Here is a 6,646-nt window from a genome sequence, read left to right as displayed (position 1 = left end):
CTAAACGAAATCCTAACCACCCTTATTTGTTACTCCCTCTTTATTACACCACACGCAGGAGAACCTTGTGGCATTTAAGGTTAGTTTCTGCTTAAACCCCGGTTTCCTTACATTATATAAAGAATCCTATTAGTTTGGGAAATATACAGGAGGGTGCAAAATTTGTGACATTATATGATGAATGTATTGTTGAATTGAAGTGACATTATGTTTGATCAAATCTACCTTTGCATCCCCCTGTATATATCAGATGTAGGAAGTGGCAAGGATGAGTGGTGAGTCAGTTGTCTGCCTCACAACTTTGAGGTTCGGATTTGGGCTTTGACAGTCCTGTGTTTGCTTCCTCCAAAATTCCCAAAACATCCATGTTAGATTGATTATGGACTCTAAATTGAATGATTGTTCTCGATATGTGCCCTGCGATTGCTCAGTCCAGTGTTTGCCATGTCTCTTGCCCAAAGTCAGCTGGGGTCGGCACCAGCTCACTACTGACCCTAATGAGGTTAAGCGGGATGGAAAATGAATTGATGGATCTGACGTAATGTGGCCAAGAGTACCCAAGGTAGATCTCTGTATTCAGGGCTCGACCAGCCACTGATTATTTTCCAATTCCGATCATACTTACAAGGGGTTTTCCTGTTAAAGCAAGCACTTTATTTAATCACATATGATCAGGCTTGGGGAGTAACGGAATACATGTACCGCCCTTACGTAATCACATTGCAAAAAAAACGCAACTGTATTCCATTACAGCTACAGGAAAAAACATGTAATCAGATTACAGGTACATTTATTAAAAATTGGGATTAGTTCGAGGCATTACAATTTCTACGATGAGAGAGAGTGCGAAAGAGGGCAAGAGAGATAGAGAAGGACAGAGGGAGCGCGAGTGGGACCGTTGCTACATGTTGGGGAGGAGGGGACAAACGAACTGACTAGTCGTGTCCTTCACACGCGGGCAGTTTGAAAAAGACGGGAGGAGGAAATGCCGACCGGTATTCACTGGAATTTACACGTCTTGCTGAAGGAGCGAAAGTTTGAGCTGAGAGTCCAGCGGCATGCTACGCGCTGTAGCTTCTTGCTAGCTAGCCCGCTAGCCTACAACCATAATGAGAGTTACAACTTCCAAACAAATCTTCCTCCCATCAATTCACTATTTAAACATCATACACAACATTTACACGGCTAAACTTGTGACAGGGATAAAAGTTTATTTTGCAGTTGATGTCACACATCATCCTCATTGGATGACTCTATCTATCTATCTAGGAGGTGTGGTTGCTTTCAGTGACAGTTCGAAAACAGCATATGGCCTTCAATCAATCAATCAATCAATAGCCTACATGCTTTTTAATTACTCAATGATTTTTGCTATTTGTAGGCTGTCCGGGTCCCTATCACTTGCAAATAGCAGGGGCACATTGTATAGAATATATATTGTGGTGATATTTATTTTTATTTTGTCTTCATGAGCATACTCAATATTGGAGTAATCCAGTTACATTACTTTAATATTATGATACTTGGATTACATTACCAACTAATTTTTTTTAGCAGGTAACTTGTTACTGTAATGGATTACATTTTAAAAGCAAGTTGCATGAGCAGGATAAGGTTGATTTCCGATCATGATTGATATTTGATGCAAATCTCTTGAGGTAGCTGGATTGATTCAGCGAGTCCAATTTACTACTCAGGATCCAGGATGTTTAAAGCTTGAAGTCGACTACTCGACTCACTAATCACCTGTAAGTGTCATTTTGTATATTTCCAGTCAGCCATTTTATCAAGAATTTCCGATTCGCTTGTCTGCTACCGTTGCTGGATTATAATATTCTGTGGAACAAAATAGACTTCATAGATCTGCGTGGGTTCAACAGTACAAAAATAAGATGTTTTTGGATGACAGTAGTTGTTAGCCTTGCTAGCGTCAGCTAATTAATGCCAGGGAAGTCAAGTGATTTGGAGTGAAATTCCATCCGTCTTTGTCGCCACAATGTTATGGCCAATAATGTGCACGCAACAACTGTGGGATATGGAAACTTTGTTTATATCACAACACGCACCAAAATCAAAACACACTTATTTCTTTACGATATTACATTGTAGCACTTGGTGTATAGTCCGTCAAAATATGTCTTTATGTGAAACCGGTTTGTGGCACAATAAAGTTTAGAGACGGCTGTATTGTATTGAAAACAATATCATTGACATCATTAATTTCATCACATTTGAGTAAAATACAACAAATCTTTAGTCATTCAACCCTTAATCAGTGCATGTTGTTTGGGCCCTGTCTAGTCTACCGATTGCAACAGCTACGCTTTCCCGCATTATTTCTCTGTGACGCGGCAAGAATTCTCTTGATCTGGCTCTGGACGTGCGTGACTCTGGCAGGTGAGAAGCGAGTCAGCGTCGGACCGCGTCATAACGTACTTGATTGAAATGAACCTCGATGGCTTGGCGACGTCACCTTGCGAAAGTGGCACAGCGGCACGCAACAGCCAGCGCGTCGCCGATTCGGCCCTGAAGTAAATGTTGCGCTAAGTAGGAACGCTGAATAGAAGGTGACACGTGCTGACGACAACAAAGACTTTATAGCTTCTTGACCTAGATGAAGATCTTTTGTATTGGTGGCGGGTGTTCATTGTGCAGAAACGACAAGGTAAGAAGACAGCAGCATCTTTATTATGGATGCTTTCACAAGAGATAACATTTTATTTATTTATTTATTTTTTCTTCTTTTTCCTGGAGAGCTCAGTATTGTTCATTCGGTAATTTTACCGATTTGACATGCCATCATCATTGCGCTCTCTCTTTTTTTTTTCTTTTATATATATTTTTTAAATACATTTTTATTTTGTGTGTGGGTGAGTATGTGTATGAGCATGTGCGTGCGTGTGAGTTTGTGTGTATTCACAATTCACCTAAAACCTATTAAAAAAAAACCACACCGTTCACCTAAACCGAACACTTCAGAACCCAGCCAGAGCCGTGAGGCCGTCAGGAGACCCGAGGAAGGACCAAAGAAAAGAAAGGAAAGTGAAATCCAGCACCGACCAGAGATAACATTTTATTATATTAGAAGAATGTATTTTACATTTGTTTTCGGCTCGTCTCCTCATACTGCTCGGTTGAGTCAAGAAACGGATGCATCATCGGCAGAGCGTCACTGCCGTCGTCTGACATGTTTGACTTCCCGTCTGTTTCGAGTTGGTGCAACAACTCATCTGAAAATAGCGGATATGGCGGCTGCAAAAGAAACTAGAGCTCGTCATCTCGCTAAGTGACAGCACCCCGCTGGTGCCATGGCAACACAAGGAATTCAAACTCAATCGCGCCCAAGACGAATCAGGCCCTTGATGTTGGCTGCTTTTGCAACAAAGGACGGTGGGGGGTGGGGAGGGACATGAAGGACAAAACTCCTTCACATAAGCGAGATTTACAACTTTTTTCTGCCGGTAAACAGAAAGAGCGGATTGTGGCCATGTTGTGAATCAATTTGATAAAATGGGAGTCATTTGGGATGGACCGCCAATGTGGAATATCAAAAATAGAAGATCTTTATTTGCTGCAAACGCAAGAAGCCCTAGTGAGAAAATGAGACGTCATTCGACTGTCACCTCTATTATCACTCTATTCCACCTTGAAACCAACATGCTCATTAACAACTTTTGCTTGCTTTTTATAGACTGGCTTGAAACAAAAATTGTTTGGATCTATTTGGTATGCCACACTGCCCACATGAACTTAGGTATACAGTGTTACATCAATATAACGCGGTTCACTTTTCGCAGCCTCGCTGTTTCGTGGATCTTTTTTAGTGCAATTTTGCCTGCATTTTTTTTTTTACAGTGATGTATCTATTTTATAAAATTTGTGACTGTTTAAACAAGAGAGAAATGTGAGAAAATGCAAATGTCTCTTTGAGAAAAGTGTATGAACTGTGTGGTATGGTGTTTTATAGCCTTAAAACATTAATAATAAAAGTAAAACATAAAGCTAACTACTTTGCGGATTTAATTTTTTGTGGGTATATTTTTTTTTAAACTCAACCCCAGAAGAAAACAAGGGAAAACTGTATTTCAGAAGCTAGTTAATAATGCTCAGTTGTGATTTCTATCATCCAGGTAAACATTATTAATAATTAGTTGGTGGGTTCGTCATGCACAGAGATACATTAATAACATCATTTATATTGTTTTAAAAAGTCAATTGAAGTGTTTTATTAACTCATTCACTGCCATTGACGGCTATAGGCGTCAAAAATTCATTTGAACTATTTCTATTAATATAACATTTTTTCCACTTTTGTTAAAAGTATGAAAACCTAGAAAAAATGTTTATTGTACAGAACAGATATTACATTTGTGATTATTCGTGAGTTAACTAGACAAGTCAAAAAATTGAATCCCTTGACGCAATTTAAAAAAAGAAAAGAGTATTAAAAATTAGGGGCGTCAGGCGGTTAAAATTTTTAATCGTAATCAATCGCATGACTTCACTAGTTAACTCACGATGAATTACTCATTTTATATCTGTTGTAAATGTACAATAATTTTTTTCTAGGTTTTCATACTCTTGTTAACGAAAGTGGGGAAAAAATGTTAAACTAATAGAAATAGTTCAAATGAATTCTTGACGTTTATAGCCGTCAATGGCAGTGAATGAGTTAAGATATCTGTGAAATGCTATCAATTAAGTCTTCTACCCAAAGGAGAAAATGAATAAATAATTAAGAGCTGTCAAACGATTACATTTTTAAATCAGATTAATCACATCTTAGAATTTTGATTAATCACGATTAATCGCTTAATTAAAAAAAAGCTTTTGCCCGCAAAATTTAAAGAGCACCTGTTGTGTTAATGATCTTCAACATTTTTTGATCCACTGCAAATGCTCATCCTCCTCTTTTTCTAAACAGTTAATTACTTGCATAATTTCAAAATAAATCAAAAAATAGCCCAATATTTTGCCATGAACAAATATTCTGAATGTCATACGTAAACATACATTAAATGCTTTACTTTAATCCATGTAGTTATGGTTATTATTCAAACAACCAGTGCTACATTTAAAATAACCATCCGCTGTCAAGCTAATGGATCATCTGCGCTCAAAATTAACAATGCGATTAATGGGCATTAATACATGATTAATGCGATAATTTGTTGTGATTAATTAATTAGTTAACGCTTTAACTTTGACAGCACTAAAATAAATAAATAAATAAATAAATAAAAGCAAACTCAAAGTAAGCCGGACCTCACCCTGGCCCACATACCGCTGGGCAATATTGATTTTGTGGCCATGACCTGGCCGAGGCCATGTATGTGGCAAACATTGCTAAATATTGCGGAACAAATGCCCCCCTCATCCCCACCATGTCAACAACTTCACAGAGTAATCAAGTACTGCATGTCACTTACCATAATAAGTTTAAAGCTAATTTGTGCATCTGACAAAACTCAGTAAAGCAATGCTTGCCACCTGAAAGCGGCTTTGGATCTTCACCCAGTGTGGTTGTCAAGTGAAGGCCATTGAAACTTGGTGTGGGGCTGGTTATTGTGTAAATTAAATCTATTCTTTTCTTCTTTTTTTCCAAACAGCAGTACTAAATTGTTATTGAATTGGGAATACTAGAAGAAAGAAGATACGAGGGGTACTGCAGCCCACCCCGGCTCGGCCCAGACGCGCGGATTAAGGTTTAAAGCACATTGGAAGTAAGCGGCAGACGTCAGAAATACAGGAGATAAGCGCTGTGTTTATACGGATGGCAGATAAACAGAATGTGGTGAGAAAGGCTGCTCTTGGGAAATTTCCCGTTTTCTTCCTGCCTTTTCTGCTCACCTCCCTGGAGCGCAAGTTTAATGAAGCAATTAAATGGGAAATCAGATTCAATCCCTAAAAGACTGGAAATGATCTCGACTCTTTTCTCTGTGTATGATTTTTTTTAACCTATTATTTATTGTAATGTCCTGCATTAACAAACAAGTCTTTATTGTATATTCCGCACTCCTCGGTCTTATCCACGGTCTCTTAATGACGTATATACCTGCACAATTTAATCATACAGTACTGTAGTTACACAAGTACTGGCTGGGGAAGTTCATATAAACTCACGGTAGAAAGTTCTACTGGGGGGGTGTCACAAAATAGAAAAGGACTGTTATGGAGGAATGCAGAAAATCTGTAAGAATTGTGGCACAATCAGCGGAAAAAAACAAACAATGTATTTGACAGACTGTTTACATGTAGGTGATGCTGAATTGGTTAGTAAAAATTTTAAATGGACTCAGTGTGTGAACTATACAATAAATCTCGTTCCTACCTGGTATTTTTTTCCCCCTGCTGCTAAAAATGAGATGTCTGTGTCAGGTGTATATTTGTATTTAGTGGATGGATGACACATTCACTAATTCAGTCTGTTAGAGCAGAGGTGCCATGCTTCGACTTGTCATGTTGTCATGTACTTGTCACTTTTTGGTATGCCAAAAATCCCAGTTTGGTATGTACAATCACTTTGAAGTTGTGAAAAAGAAACCGTATGAATTATGCTTTAAAAACATTACAAAAAAAATGCTTAAATTGCAGCAAACTGTCACAGTCACATAACATATTATGGCCCACGGGCCTTGGCTTTCAA

Source organism: Vanacampus margaritifer, chromosome 2 (assembly GCF_051991255.1).
Source record: "Vanacampus margaritifer isolate UIUO_Vmar chromosome 2, RoL_Vmar_1.0, whole genome shotgun sequence".
NCBI lineage: Eukaryota > Metazoa > Chordata > Actinopteri > Syngnathiformes > Syngnathidae > Vanacampus > Vanacampus margaritifer.
The sequence above is the reverse complement of the archived record's forward strand: the minus strand, read 5'-3'. Positions refer to the sequence as shown.